Genomic DNA, 17,186 nt, shown 5'->3' with positions numbered 1-17,186 from the left:
CGGCTTCACCCAGTCTGAGGTACACATCCGGCTGACCCGACAGTAACAATCGCAGAGGTGCTCCCTTTACCTCCTAGCCGAACAATCGGGAACGTAGGGGTAAACACAGGAGCCAGGCAACCCAGCTTGGCCAAAACTTAAGTCATATCGATGCATATAATGGTGAATAAAAGGTACATGCAGAAGTATGACACATGTGTTGGGCATGAAGCCCGTATAAATATGCCTCTGTTAAAGAAGCCGCCAGGTATAATGAGTGCTAGGAGCACATCAAGTGTGTGTGAACAATGCGCAAATCAGCCTATCAAAGGCTTTGAAAAAAAAGTGGGAAGAAGGGGGGGGACAAAAGACAGTGAAAATGTAAAAGGTGGACGGAGGAGGGAGACGAACTCTGAGTCCGGCGCTAGGCATAGAATCTTAGGAGACGGGCTGCGTTCCAAGGATTCGACTCGAGTCGGTTGTCAGATGCGTTGCGTAGACGGTATGCTCCGCCGATCAGGACTTGGTCGATGATGAAGGGACCTTCCCATTTGGGCTTAAGTTTGTCCTTTTTCTTGTCCGGCTGGCGTAGAACAAGTTCGCCAACATTGTAAGTTTTGGCTCGTACTTCTCTGCTTTGATATCTTCGAGCCTGCTGCTGATAGAATGCGGAACGAGCTTTTGCCACGTCCCGCTCCTCCTCTAGGGTGTCCAAACTGTCCTGCCGATCCAGCTCGGCTTCTCTTTCTTTGTACATGCGCACGCGAGGTGAGTCATGAATTATGTCGCAGGGCAGAACCGCCTCTGCGCCGTACACCATAAAAAATGGTGTGAATCCGATAGTGCGGTTTGGCATGGTCCACAGCCCCCAGAGTACGGAGTCGAGCTCCTCTACCCAGTGCGTGTTAGATTCCTTGAGGGACCGCACTAGTCTGGGTTTGATGCCGCTCATGATTAGACCGTTTGCTCGTTCGACTTGACCATTAGTTTGGGGGTGATAGACGGAAGCGTAGTCGAGCTTGATGCCCATGTTTTTGCATCAGAGTTTAACCTCGTCGGCCGTGAAATTCGTGCCGTTATCAGTGATGATGCTGTGGGGGACACCATAACAGTGTACTACCCGGATATGAAGTCTATCACGGGTCCGGATTCAGCCGTTTCAACTGGCTTGGCCTCTATCCATTCGGTGAATTTTTCCACCATGACCAATAGATATTTTTGCTTGTGGGTTCCTCCTTTAAGGGGTCCAGCCATATCAAGCCCCCAGACCGCGAACGGCCAGGTGATGGGTATAGTTTTGAGGGCCGTGGGTGGCATGTGGCTTTTATTAGCAAAGAGCTGGCAACCGACGCATCATTGGACTAAGTCCTGAGCATCTGCCCGGCCAGTCGGCCAATAAAATCCTGTATAGAAGGCCTTGCCTACAAGGGCCCGGGATGTGGCATGGTGCCCACCGAGTCTGGCATGAATTTCAGCCAGGAGATTTCGCCCTTCCTCTTCGGAGATACACCTTTGAAGGACTCCAGTTGTGCTTTTCTTGTAAAGTTCTCCCTCATGGACCTTGTAGGCTTTAGATCGCCGAACTATGCAGCGGGCCTCATTTTGGTCTTCGGGGAGTTCCTGCCTAGTTAAGTAGGCTAGGAATGGTTCCGCCCACGGGGCGATTACTGCCATTATTTCGTGGGTTGAGGGAGTTATTTCGTTGGCTGAGCCACCGACTATGTGAGAATGTTCTGTGTTGGGTGGCGCAGTTGGTTCCGAGTTGCTATTTCCGGGCTCCTCTTCCCATAGTATGGATGGCTTAAAGAGCCTCTCCAGGAAGATGTTCGGAGGGACGGTGTCGCGTTTTGCGCCGATGCACGCCAACATGTTGGCTGCCTGGTTGTTGTCCCGGGCTACATGGTGGAATTCGAGCCCTTCGAACCGAGCTGGCATTTTTAAGACGGCATTACGGTAGCCTGCCATTTTCGGATCCTTGGCGTCAAAGTCTCCATTTACTTGGGATATTGCAAGGTTTGAATCCCCGCGGACCTCTAGGCATTGAATGCCCATGGAGATGGGCATCCGGAGACCATGTAGGAGGGCCTCGTATTCGGCTGCGTTGTTGGAGTCCGTGTACATTATTTGAAGTACGTATTGGACTATATCTCCGGTTGGGGACGTCAAGACAACGCCAGCCCCCAGGCCGGCCAACATTTTAGAGCCGTCAAAGTGCATAATCCAATTGGAGTATGCCCCATACTCTTTAGGGAGTTCGGCTTCAGTCCATTCAGCGATGAAGTCAGCCAAAACTTGCGACTTTATAGCTCGCCGTGCTTTGTAGGTTATATCAAATGGTAAAAGCTCAATGGCCCATTTTGCAATCCTGCCCGTCGCGTCCCGGTTTTTTATGATGTCGTTGAGAGGTACTTCGGAGGCCACTGTTATCGAACACTCTTGAAAGTAGTGTCGCAGCTTCCGGGATGCCATGAACACTTTGTACGCTATCTTTTGATAATGTGGGTACCGGGACTTGCATGGAGTTAGGACAGTGTATACGTAGTACACTGGTTTTTGAAGTGGGAATTTGTGCCCTTCTGTTTCTCGTTCGATGACGAGTACCGCGCTTACAACTTGATGTGTTGCCGCGATATATAACAACATTGGTTCGCCCAAGTTGGGCACGGCCAGGACCGGATTTGTTGCCAATATGGCCTTTATTTCTTCGAGTCCGGCTGTGGCAGCGTCTGTCCATTCGAAGTGTTCAGTGCGCCAGAGGAGGCGATAGAGAGGCAATGCCTTTTCTCCCAAACGGGAGATGAAGCGGCTTAGAGCCGCCATGCATCCAGTCAGTTTCTATATTTGTTTGAGGTCTTTTGGGATATCCAATTGTGACAGAGCTCGTATCTTGGCTGGGTTTGCTTCAATTCCCCTACCAGATACGATGAAGCCCAAGAGCTTTCCGGCTGGTACGCCGAAAACGCATTTTTCCGGGTTGAGCTTAATGTCATATGCTCGGAGGTTGTCAAATGTGAGCTTCAAATCGTCTACCAGAGTTTCGACGTGTTTGGTTTTAACGACCACATCGTCTACGTATGCCTCCACTATTTTAGCGATCTGGGTAGCCAGACATGTCCGAATCATGCGCTGATATGTTGCGCCGGCGTTTTTAAGTCCAAAGGGCATTGTGTTGAAGCAGAATGGTCCGTATGGAGTGATGACTGCCGTTGCGGCCTGGTCTGTTTCCGCCATCTTGATTTGATGGTATCCGGAGTATGCGTCGAGGAATCACAATGAATCGTGCCCCGCGGTAGCATCGATGATTTGGGCGATGCGGGGGAGGGGGAAAGGATCCTTTGGATAGGCCTTATTAAGGTCTTTAAAATCCACACAAAGGCGCCAGGATTTGTCCTTTTTCGATACCATTACCAGGTTCGCTAGCTAGTCCGGATGTTTTATATCTCTGATGAATCCGGCTTCTAATAGTTTGGCTAGCTCCTCTCCCATTGCCTGTCTTTTGGGTTCGGAAAATCATCGAAGAGCCTGTTTGACTGGCTTGAATCCTTTTAGGATGTTTAGGCTGTGCTCTGCCAGCCTGCGTGGGATTCCTGGCATATCTGAAGGGTGCCAGGCAAAAATGTCCCAATTTTCCCAAAGGAATTCTTGTAGTGCGGCTACATCAGAGTTTAATTGTGCCCCAATGGAGGCCGTCTTTGTGGGGTCCGTTGGATGGACCTGGAATTTGACTATTTCATTTGCTGGTTTAAAAGATGTGGGCTTAGATCTCTTATCGAGTATCACATCGTCCCTGTTCACCGTCGAGCATAGTGCGGTGAGTTCTTCTGCCGCTAGGGCTTCGGATAGTGCCTCTAGGGCTATTGCGGCTGTCTTATTTTCGGCGCGGAGTGCTATGTCCGGATCACTGACCAGAGTGATAATTCCATTGGGCCCGGGCATTTTGAGCTTCATGTACCCGTAATGGGGTACGACTTGGAAAATTGTGAATGCCGCTTGTCCTAATAGAGCGTGATATCCGCTGCTGAACGGGGCCACTTGTAACGTGACTTCCTCAGACCTATAGTTGTCCGGCGAGCTGAACACCACATCTAGTGTGATTTTTCCTGTGCAGCGTACTTCCCGACTAGGGATTATTCCTCTAAAGGTTGTGCTGCTTCGCTCAATGCGGCTCCAGTCTATTTCCATTTTTTGGAGGGTTTCCTCGTAGATGAGGTTTAATCCGCTGCCGCCATCCATGAGTACCTTGGTAAGATGAAAGCCGTCCACTATTGGACTAAGGACCAATGCGGCTGGTGCTCGGGCTGTTCGGAATTTAGGTTCGTCGCTGGCGTTGAAGGTGATAGCCGTGTCGCTCCATGGATTTGTTGTTGCTACTTGGTAGACTTCGGCGAGGCTGCGGATTGTTTGTTTCCGCATATTATTTGATGCGAAAGTCTCGAAGACTGTTAATACCGTACTAGTACTGTTGGGCTGGTTCTCCGGGGCTAGAAGCTCTTCGCCACTTTTGGCCACCTGCCGTAGTATCCAACATGCCCGGAGGCTATGTGTTGGAGTGGCGCCTTCTGCATTATGGATTTTGCAGGGTCTGCTGAGCCATCCCTCCAGTACGGTTCCGTACCCTTTAGGGGGGTTTTGCTTTTTGGTTTTTAACCCAGGTGCTTGAGCAGGTGCACCCTTTTATTCCGGAATAAGGTTGTGTTCAGGGTCGGATTGTCCCAAAATCTAGTTTCGGTTTTCCAGGCACTCTCCATCGCACAGTATTTTCGTACTATGGTCGCCAGGTCGGCGAAGCGCGTGACCTTGCGACGACTTATGGCGTTCATGATTCCCTTGTCCGTGCAATTATTGCAGAAAATAGATATTGTGCTTTCATCATGGCAGTCCTTTATCCTGTCCATAACCAGGAGGAATCTGGTCCAGTAATGATGTACTGTTTCATCGAGCTCTTGCCGTATTTGAGATAGATTGCTTGTACTTGGGTGGGCGGGTGGAACTAAATTCGGAACCCCGCCCAATCTGAGGCTCAAAGGCTAAGGAATTTCTGGATTTGGAAGCTTGGATTGCTGGAGGTCATCCAACATATCTAGTCCGCTGCCTGACTTTAGGTTCAGTACTCAATTGACGTCCGTCCCTCCACGGGAGTCCGTCATGGGGGGATCGGGAATCCGGACATAACTGGTTTTTAACATAGAAGAGGAGTCGCCGTGTTGTTCTTCTACCACAGCAACATGGTGGGTAGCCTGGGGAGAATTAATTTCTCTCAGATCGGTTTTAAGCCCAATCTGATCGTAGTCTATAGCGACCCCCAGGGCGGCGATGTGATCCAAGAGCTCGTTTACGGACGAGAGCTCCATCGGATCCAGCTGCTCAGCGAATTCCGAGTTGATGCGAAGATCGCTTTTGATGACCCGAGAGGTCATCGTCGAAGCGGTGGACGAACAGGCGGTCATAAGAAAACCACCTAGCCGGATAGCTTGACCGGCGGCCAAAGCTCCTTTGGCAATGGTACCGTCTTTAAAGACAGGAAGAGGCATCCTTCCTGATTGCGACGGCACAGAGGAACTCTCAATGAAAGCACCAATGTCGGTGTCAAAACCGGCGGATCTCGGGTAGGGGGTCCCGAACTGTGCGTCTAGGCGGATGGTAACAGGAGACGAGGGACATGATGTTTTACCCAGGTTCGGGCCCTCTTGATGGAGTTAAAACCCTACGTCCTGCTTGATTGATATTGATGATGTGGGTATTACAAGAGTAGATCTACCACGAGATCAAGGAGGCTAAACCCTAGAAGCTAGCCTATGGTATGATTGTTGTAATGGTTGTTGTCCTACGGACTAAAGCCATCCGGTTTATATAGACACCGGAGAGGGCTAGGGTTACATAGAGTCGGTTACAATGGTAGGAGATCTACATATTCGTATCGCCAAGCTTGCCTTCCACGCCAAGGAAAGTCCCATCCGGACACGGGACGAAGTCTTCAATCTTGTATCTTCATAGTCTTGGAGTCCGGCCGATGATGATAGTTCGGCTATCCGGACACCCCCTAGTCCAGGACTCCCTTAGTGCTCCTATGTAAGATGATGTTGTATTCATGTGGCATTGTATGCCTTATTTATGTATCCCTACCTATTATGTAATGTTGATGTAATGGTATCCACCTTGCAAAAGCGTTTCAATATGCGGGTCTATCCTTGGTGGGACCTTCGAGTTCCTTTTGGATAGGGTCGCATATTGCGTGTGACAGTAGGTGACATTAGAGTTGGTCGATGTGTATCATATGGTGTTATTTTAGTACGAACTCTTGGATAGATCCATCGGAAAGAACAGCTTGGTGTTATTTTAGTATGAACTCTAGGATAGATTGATCGGAGAATAGCTTTGAGGTGGTTTCATACCCTACAATCAATTTCTTCTTATGTTCTCCGCTAGATAAGACTTTTGGAGTGATTCTTCATCGACGTTGAGGGATGGCTTTATAATCCAATTATATTAGCATTGTTGAGATATTGCACTAGCGAAAGTACGGATCCTAGCATGTCTTGCTGCCCCTTCTGTGACTGGGAAAGAACACCGCACGATCGAACCCATCACAAAGCACCCCTTCCCATGGCAAGAAAAATCGATCTAGTTGGCCTAACTAAACCAAAGATTTGAAGAAGAAATACGAGGCTATAAGTAATCATGCATATAAGAGATCAAAGAAACTCAAATAACTTTCATGGATATAGATCTGATCTTAACTCAAAGTTCATCGGATCCCAACAAACACACCGCAAAAAGAGTTACATAAAATTGATCTCCCACAAACCATTGTATTGTGAATCAAAAAGAGAGAAGAAGCCATGTAGCTACTGCCTACGGACCCTTTGGTCTATGATGAACTACTCACGCATCATCGGAGAGGCACCAATGATGATGATGAACCCCTCCGTGATGGTGTATAGATTCACTGGTACAACGAGGTGCTATACAAACGGTTTTTAACCCCTTTCCGCGATGACGATCTGAATCATCACCAAGTGAGTGACTGCGATAGGGGGTCCTTTCCACACGACCCAAAAACCGTCGGGGATTGGGAGCCTCGATGCATATACAGTACTCCCTAATCGTTTGTGCTTGTATTGCCATCGAAGTCGGTATTTTCTGGTGCTACGTTTACGATGCGCGACCCATCACAAGTAGTTCATGATTATAGAAGTAGACAATCACACACATTTACTTTTCCTCGATTGTGTGCGATTTGATGTAACAGCGCACACAGTGATGGCTATAAAACTCTATGCGAAGCTTGAAGACATCCCACACGATTCATCTGTCGTACCCGCATCGGATGATCGACCTATCGCACACGTTCTTCTGTGACCAAACGTTTGCGATACGCACAACATCACAAACAGTCCATAATTGTGAAGCGTGTGTGATAAGGTGACTATTGCAAACATTTAATAATAAAGAACTGTATGCGATACTGTTGTTAATCGCACACGTTTTTTCTTGGCTGATCATGTGTGCAGTAGAGATTGATCGCACACGTAGTGGATCCTGGAAACGTGTCTAATCTCCACGCCTATCACAGACTTTTCCCTTTCGCAAACCGTGTGCAGTGTAATCCCTAATTTAAAAATCACATGTTTTGAATTTGAAAGTAGGCAATCACTTATTTCATATCCAACCATGTTTATTACAAATATAGGTTCAACCACGAATGCATAATTCGATGCACGTGTACATATACTGAAGAACTACAGAAGCACCAAGTAAAGAATGATGAACCACAGTTATACTAGAGATTGTAAAGAGAGGTGAAAGACATTCTGGTTGCTGGAGAAGGTGAAGCGGAATGCCCATATTGTGCACTCCTCCAATCGTAATGTGCACACGACTTAGGCCAACCCCTTGTGATGGTTGCCCGTCCATCCTTCACTGTCTTCATTAGGACTTCTGGATGCTCATTGTAGTCTAGATGAAATACTTTAAACTTCATTGCTTGTCCCCAATCAAGTACTTTGTGAGATAATCTTGAGTGAACTACTTTGGAACCACTGCGAACGAAAAAGATTCAGACATTGTTGTCTAGCAACTCATTATGGGCAGTAAAATGAGAAGGCTGTAGAGTTTGTAGTTAACATCCTACAACTCACGGTTGTGTTGGATAGAGCATAAAAAATAATTTGCTTGCCACCATTCGTATCTTTTTGCTAATAATCCTTATCAGCTTCCTCACTTGATGCTTGTTCATGAATATCTCATTGCCCCATACGCAAAAAGGGTCGATGCATGGATCCTTGCCAAGGGCATATGTACCTACAAGAAACAAGTCAATATTCGAAGCTAACAAGTGTCCATGCCTAGATCTATATGCACTACATTATGGAAAGATGGGGGGAGTACAGGCCGAGGGATGAAACTAACCTCGGCGGAAAATGGGGGCCACTCCCATTGTTGTCCTGCATAAGTAGTCGAAAGGCATGATAAGTACAACAACCTTAACATCAAACAAATATAGCAAAGGTAAACAACAACATCTCTAGATGATAGCTTGAATGTGTTGGTTTCAGCATGCTTTTAAAGTATATATAAAATGGAAAGCAATGTTATCGACAACAGACTTAACAGCCATCAAATATTGCAATTCAAACTGGTATTGTTGAAAATGAATAGAACGTAGGTAATGCTTAAACATCACACTGGATAAATGTGTAAAACTGAAATAAAGGGCATGTGTTAACTACACCAGGCATAACTAGAACCAAATATATCCGTTCAAACTAGTATTGATGTAGTCGAGCGGCACAGCTCCAACTTGCACATAATGAACATCCTATTGTAAATGACTAAATAAACAAGACATAAATGATCAGTATAGCAACCAAATATAGCCATTGAAAACTGGACAGAGTCTCACTACAACCAACCTAACAAGCAAATACAATTAATCCAGGCATATGCTTGAAAACTGGACAAATGCTCACTGCGACCAACCTAACAAGCAAATACAGAGAAACAAGGCATCTGCTTGAAAACTGGACAAATGCTCACTTCGACCAACCTAACAACCAAATACAGATAAATAAGGCATCTGCTTCATAACTGGGCAAATGCTCACTTCAACCAACCTAAGAACCAAATACATATAAACAAGGCATCTGCTCGATAACTGGAAAAAATGTTCATTTCAACCAACTAACAACCAAATATAGACAAACAAGGCTTCACTAGTGCAGAACCGGGCTATAGCACCAGTTCGTAAGGGCTATTAGTGCTGGTTTTGTAACTGGCACTAAAGGGTGGGGACTAAAGGTCCCTCCCCTTTAGTACCAGTTCATCACAAACCGCCACTAAAGTGCCACCACGTGGCACGAGGCAGGGCTGGTTGCGGGGAGACCTATAGTACCGGTTGGTGACACCAACCGGTACTAAATGTTCGGGTGGTTTTGGTTTTTTTATTTTCCTTTAGTTTTGTGTTTTCAATTTAATTTAGAGATTGCTTTTACATTATAATGAGTTGTTAAATCATTAGGTGAAAGTACCCGCAGATTAGTTTCAACTGGATGCATGCATGGATCCTAGCTAAGTGATCAAAGTATATGTGCCATATCCATATATATTACTTGATCACTTATATTAGGTGAGCAAGTAATTAATATGGATATGGCATATATATACTTGATCACTTAGCTAGCTAGGATCCATCTAGTTGAAACTAATCTGCGGTTTCTTTCATAAATGATATGATAACTCATCATCATCATATTAATATAAAAACTATTGCATCATATATATCATCACCAACAAGTCAATGGTATACTAGCTAGCTAAAAATCATTATAGTCGTCATTACCACTATTTAATCATCATAGTCATTACCGCTATCTAATCACCACCAATACTAGCTTAAAGAAGAAACATTCACTTTGTACCAGAAGGAAAGATATCATCGAGTTCAACATGATCACTCTTTGAGTTTAAGTTCAGGACGAAGAACACGGACATGAGAGGACAAGTACTAAGAGCATGCTAATCACTCCTGCTGCTCTCTCTCTCTCTCAGGTAAAATGGCATAAAACATGTGTAGCTGTCCTGATTCATCATAATGGAGCATGCAGATGAACCTGTCTCCTAATCGTGGGTTGCGCTTCTGCTTGTTGACTCCTAGTACTTCTCTGCGATCATTCACAATTTTGCTCCAGTCTTGCACTATTAAGCATTCCTTGGTTCTAGAAATCTTGAATGCACTCGTGTGCAATGTAGGATGTCTTGGCCGTAAGCTAACAATTGACAAGCGACCGTTAGTCGAGATCCACTGAGGCACAACTATCATCGGGACTTCTTGTTGAAGAGAACATCGTATAGTATATCATACTTAGCAACATGAAGTTTAGCTTAAAAATAATGTATGCAAAAGATGCACTGAGGACAAATAGTAAAAATCTTACCATCTTTCCTAAATACATGTGCCGTAGTTCAATACGAACACTCTTGGTCGCACGTTTTGAGTACTAAGATTTGCAAGTCTAGGAAAATAATTACTCTTGACAGCATCAAGATCCTCAAGCCATGAAACATATTGACCTATCTCCTCGCAATTTAGTTCAGCCCCGGGACAGTGGACGGTACTGTGTACCAAGCGCTGGACATGTTTGCTTGAATGGAAATAAGCTGTCAACAGAAATTAGTTGTCAACTATTTTTGAAAAAAACAATATCAACATAAATATGGCATGAGAAACTCACATAATGGTAGAACTGGAGGCGTCTGCACATCGACCCAAATGTCTCTATTACCTTCAATATCATCTTCGGGGCGAATATCAAAGGTGATAAACATATCAGGCTCAAATGCATAAGCCTTGCATAGTGCTTGCCAAGTTTTGCATTCAAAATGGGTGTAGGTTTCTTGATTCTATAATTTTGTCACGACTGAAACCTAACTTATCCAAGACACAAATTCTTGCATGGCAGGGGATACGCTAGTAGAATAGTGAAAATTTAAAATAATAAGTTGAAGCAAATGAAGCATATATAAGTCATGCTTAATTACGAAAAAAGACTTGTCATTGTGACTTACTGTATCCACTTCGAAGGTCTCATCCATCTTGATCTGAAGCGCCTATCATAAACTAGGAAATTTCTGTCGCACAGGCCGCATTGGTCTTCGCACATAATGAAATCGTTTTCTTCGTCAGACGACATTTCCTATGTTCATAGGTGAAACATTAAAGACTTATTAGTTATATATTAATTCAGCTAATTAGACTAGTTCTATTAATTCAACTAGCTAGTTCAACTAATTAATTCAACTAAGCACTTACTAAAAATATACATAAATAAAGTATAGCTCCTAATTCAACTAATTCAACTAATTAACTAGTTCAACTAATTCAACTAATTCAACTAAACTAGTTCTATTAATTTTCTTACTAAAAATAAAGTACCTAGTTCTATATACTAAAATTTTAATTAGATGATCAAATCTCATATACCTAAATTCATCTAACATTACTATAAATTCATCTATAACCAAAAGTATAAGAAACTAACTTTCATCTAACACTATCTAATTCTTATATAATCTAACATTTTGACATTAAACATTTTTCTGTGTGTGTGTGTTTGTGTGTGTGTGTGTGTGTGTGTGTGTGCAGGAGGCCGCCGGCGAGCGGCAATCAATCTTACAGCTGGGGGGGCGACGACAGCGAGGAAGTATGGCGACAGGGGCGGCGCGGGGGCGGCGGGCAAGGGGGCGGCGCGACATACGGGGGCGCGCGGCAACGACGGTGACGTGGGCGGCGACGACGGTGACGGGGGTGGCGCGCGCGGGGACGGGTTGACGAAGATGATAACTGAAAATTTTCATAAGTGCTGGTTATATATGGGAGGCCTTTAGTACTGGTTGGAGACGGGAACCGGTACTAAAGGTTAAATTTGGCCAGGAAAAGCGGCGGGAAGCGACCCCCTTTAGTACCGGTTCGTGGCTCCACCCGGTACTAAAGACCCACCCTTTAGTACCGGGTTGAGCCACGAACCGGTACTAAAGGGGGTGCGCTCCCGTTCCGCGCTGCTCATTGTTTAGTCCCACCTCGCCGAGCGAAGGGCAGCCGCACTGGTTTATAAACCCAGCCGCGGCTGATCCTTCGACCTCCTCTATAATACAGGCCTCTGGGCCTAACTTTGTCGCGCTGGCCTGTGAGCCTGCTATGCCTTATGGGCCTGCATATGCACGCCAAAGGCTGGGCAGGCCCACTAGGCAACACGGAAATAATTTTTTCATATAGTTTATTTCTTTTGTGGTTTATATATTTTCCTCTATTTATTTGTGAGTGATTTTTTGCTGTATTTAGAGTTTCTTATATTTAATACTAGTGTGTTTTATCATTATATTCATATTTGTAGTGATTTTTCAGTTCATTTTGTAGTGCTTTTCACTTTCACGGTGATTTAGCTCTGAAAACAAATCAGTAAATGCATCGAAAATAGCAAATTATGTCAGAAAGGGTTGAAAGTTGATGACATGGATTTGAATTGTGCATCTGAATGCAAAAAAAGTCCAGAGTTGTACCAAGTTATTAAAATATTGAATAGCTGGTCTAACAGATGAGTTTTCGTCCGAAACCCTGATACTTCCTAAGAGATTGTCCAGTTTGTACAATAAGTGCATCTGATTTTTGCCATCACCCTCTCTAATTTTTTGCACATGCTATGCGGCTGAAATGATGAAACCTTGCCAAGTTTCAACCTTTTCAGAGTTCATTTTGAACTGCTTTTCACTTTCACGGTGATTTAGCTCTCAAAACAAATTAGTAAATGCATCGAAAATAGCAAATTATGTCAGAAAGGGTTGAAAGTTGATGACGTGGATTTGAATTGTTCATCTGAACACAAAAAAAGTTTGGAGTTGTACTAAGTTATTAAAATATTGAATAGCCGGTGTAACAGATAAGTTTTCGTTCGAAACCCTGATACTTCCTAAGAGATTGTCCAGTTTGTACACGAAGTGCATCCAGTTTTTGCCTTAACCCTCTCTACTTTTTTGCACATGCTATGCGGGTGAAATGATGAAACCTTGCCAAGTTTCAACCTTTTCAAAGTTCATTTTGTACTGCTTTTCACTTTCACGGTGATTTAGCTCTGAAAAAAAATCAATAAATGGATCGAAAATAGCAAATTATGTCAGAAAGGCTTGAAAGTTGATGATGTGGATTTGAATTGTTCATCTGGACGCAAAAAAAGTCCGGAGTTGTACTAATTTACTAAAATATTGAATAGCCAGTGTAACAGATGAGTTTTCGTCCGAAACCCTGATACTTCCTAAGAGATTGTCCAGTTTGTACACGAAGTGCATCCAGTTTTTGTCGTAACTGTCTCTACTTTTTTTCACATGCTATGCGGGTGAAATGATGATACCTTGCAAAGTTTCAACCTTTTCAGAGTTCATTTTGTACTGCTTTTCACTTTCACGGTGATTTAGCTCTAAAAACAAATCAGTAAATGCATGGAAAATAGCAAATTATGTCAGAAAGGGTTGAAAGTTGATGACGTGGATTTGAATTGTGCATCTGAACGCAAAAAAAGTCCGGAGTTGTACTAAGTTATTAAAATATTGAATAGCCGGTGTAACAGATGAGTTTTCGTTCGAAACCCTGATACTTCCTAAGAGATTGTCCAGTTTGTACACGAAGTGCATCCAGTTTTTGCCGTAACCCTCTCTAATTTTTTGCACATGCTATGCAGGTGAAATGATGAAACCTTGCCAAGTTTCAACCTTTTCAAAGTTCATTTTGTGCTGCTTTTCACTTTCACGGTGATTAAGCTCTAAAAAAATCAATAAATGCATCAAAAATAGCAAATTATGTCAGAAAGGGTTGAAAGTTGATGATGTGGATTTGAATTGTTCATCTGGACGCAAAAAAAGTCCGGAGTTGTACTAATTTATTAAAATATTGAATAGCCGGTGTAACAGATGAGTTTTCGTCTTAAACCCTGATACTTCCTAAGAGATCGTCCAGTTTGTACACGAAGTGCATCCAGTTTTTGCCATAACCGTCTCTACTTTTTTTGACATGCTATGCGGGTGAAATGATGATACCTTGGAAAGTTTCAACCTTTTCAGAGTTCATTTTGTACTGCTTTTCACTTTCATGGTGATTTAGCTCTCAAAACAAATCAGTAAATGCATGGAAAATAGCAAATTATGTCAGAAAGGGTTGAAAGTTGATGACGAGGATTTGAATTGTTCATCTGAACGCAAAAGAAGTCCGGAGTTGTACTAAGTTAATAAAATATTGAATAGCCGGTGTAACAGATGAGTTTTCGTCTGAAACCCTGATACTTCCTAAGAGATTGTCCAATTCGAACCGGCTCTTGTGTAAACATGTAAAAATATACATAAAATACATTGTTCAGTACCGCCTTTCAGCCAAAACGCCCTACTGCTACAGAGAAATACATCAAAAATACATTGATCATCAATGATCTTTTTGTGTACAATCTGTATTGTCAATATGAGTCCTCTCCGGTAGGAACCGGAGAAGACTCATATTGCGGCCATAAATTCTACACATAGAGTTCAATGAAGACCAAGTGGTTGTGATAGTTTGAGAAGTAACATATTTAAGGTGGTAAAAACTCTGTTAGTGGAGCGAGGTGGGACTAAAAAACCGCTGTCAACTAGGAACCTCTAGTACCGGTTTGCGGCATGAACCGGTACTAAAGGTGCCGGTGGGCCCCCAGCCTGACCATAGCCTGCAACAGCCACTTTAGTACCGGTTTGTGGCTCGAACCGGTATACCGGGGGTCACCACGAACCGGTACTGATGATCTCCGCCCCCCTAGCCATTTGGACCGGCACTAATGATCACAATAGTGCCGGTTTTGTTACAAACCGGGTCTAATGTGCTTCACATTAGGCCCTTTTTCTACTAGTGCATCTACTCACTATAAACATCCAAATGTAGCCATTCGTGGAACTGAAGTGGACAATTCATACTTAAACATCACATAGCCTTATTGGACAATACATTTTTGCATAACTGAAATAATTAAACATGGCACAGTTAAAGCACCGCACGACAAATGCTAATACAACAAAAGGTATGGATTGGCAAGCTAGAAAAGGTAAGAATTACTGATAGGATGTTGCCTCATATGTCATGGACGGGATCCTTCCAGTTGGTAGAGCATAGACCATGGTTCGCTCTCTGATGTTACAGATGGGATGTTTGACCTTCGAAGAACCTTTGTGGATGCCCTCCTCGTGGTCGTGGTCATGGTCGATGAGATCTGACTTGGCAATTGAGGATCCCAAGCCGTCGCTGTACGTGTCCTTCAGAAATGACAAAAATGGGCTCGATGGCGTACAAGGATCACAAGTTCTTGACCGCTTGGCAGAGGAGAACAGCGGCAGGGCAATCAAAGAGATCAACGGCGGTTGAATCAGAGGGGTTGGGGATGGGCCACTTAACCTGTGTCATGGCCCGCGTGAAGCCGTCGCTGTCGACGAGCTTGATGTCGTAGCCAGCTTTCCCGAGATACAGTAATATGCTAGCGCGCTGACATGAAGTATTCGACATGGCAACATATCAATGTCTTCGCCGGCTTCCATGGCGACGTGTTCCTCCGGGATCGACAGGTCGGAGCGAACGGCGGCCACCTCACCAACATCCGCCGGAGAGGCCATGATAAACCTCTTCTTGGCCGAACGCTCGTCGGGCTCCCCGGGATACATGGTCGAGCTTAGGCTGCAACATTCTGGAGCAGGGGATGTGGATCTGCTGGGGAGGGACACCACAGGCCTCATCTAAAAACTCAAGGGAGTGGGGCAACGGTATGGGAATCGTTGGGTAACCTGAACTTTATTATCTAAGCTAGCAGGAACGGGCAGACCAACAAAGGTTGGCGGTGGTGGTGAGCTAGGGTTCGAGGGGGGAGGGGAAGGGTGGGGGTCTGTGGAGGGGGTGTTTGAGGATATGACGCGTCTACTGAAAATTTTAGTAATGGTTAGTGGAGATGGTGGTGGACGAGGGAGGGCGACGGTTCCAATGCCTTGGCTACTGCAATTTTACTATAAGGTCGGTTGTCGGTGTCAAAACCGGCGGATCTCGGGTAGGGGGTCCCAAACTATGCGTCTAGGCGGATGGTAACAGGAGACAAGGGACACGATGTTTTACCCAGGTTCGGGCCCTCTTGATGGAGGTAAAACCCTACGTCCTGCTTGATTGATATTGATGATGTGGGTATTACAAGAGTAGATCTACCACGAGATCAAGGAGGCTAAACCCTAGAAGCTAGCCTATGGTATGATTGTTGTTATGTCTCTATATCGACTAGCCTGGCCCCGGTTTATATAATGCACCAGAGGCCTAGGATAACAAGAGTCCTAGCCGAATACGCCGGTGGGGGAGGAGTCCTTGTCTTCATCGCCAAGTCTTGTTGATTCTTCCTTGTATGCGGCAGCTGTCCGCACTGGCCCATGAGTATACGGCCATGGGGGTCCTCGGCCCAATCCAACTAATCGGGAGATGACGCGTTGAGTACCCCCTAGTCCAGGACACCGTCAGTAGCCCCTTGAACCGGTCTTCAAGTTAGGGACGCTCCTCGATTCTTCCGAACTGGTCTTCACCTTCGGTTGCCGGTCTTGAAAACTGGTTCAACAAATCTTCTCATCTTCTATCTTGAGGATCGCAAAAATGCATTCGACGAGTTTATACGTCGGGTATCCGAGGAGCCCCTTTAAGTTTCCGGCCTTTATCAATGCCTTGTTATTTTTATGCCACACCTTGGGTTTGAAGCTGTTCCCGGGCGGCAACGTCCTCTTGCGTCCGAGCTCCAACGCCGGACTGCATTCGAGGTATCTTTTGCAGCCGAGCACCAATGCCGGACTGCTTCCCATCTCTAACGCCGGACTATGTATCCGAGCTCCAATGCCGGACTGTATCCGAGCTCCAACGCCGGACTATGTATCCGAACTCCAACGCCGGACTTTATCCGAGGTGTCGTAAATCACCTTGGTTCAAAGAAGTTTGAAGGAGTTTAGCCGAGCTTAATGTCGGAAATGCCCTCTATGGAGCCAGCCACTAGCGCCCAAGCTTTATGCCGGACTGCTTCCGAGGTGGTGCACCACCCCGAATGTGGGACGATTTTTGTCAATATTTTTGATTGGTGCCAGTAGCCCTCAAGGTGGGTATCGGTCTAAAACCCGAGATGCACATGAAG

This window comes from Triticum aestivum, chromosome 2B, assembly GCF_018294505.1.
Source record: "Triticum aestivum cultivar Chinese Spring chromosome 2B, IWGSC CS RefSeq v2.1, whole genome shotgun sequence".
Lineage (NCBI taxonomy): Eukaryota > Viridiplantae > Streptophyta > Magnoliopsida > Poales > Poaceae > Triticum > Triticum aestivum.
The sequence above is the reverse complement of the archived record's forward strand: the minus strand, read 5'-3'. Positions refer to the sequence as shown.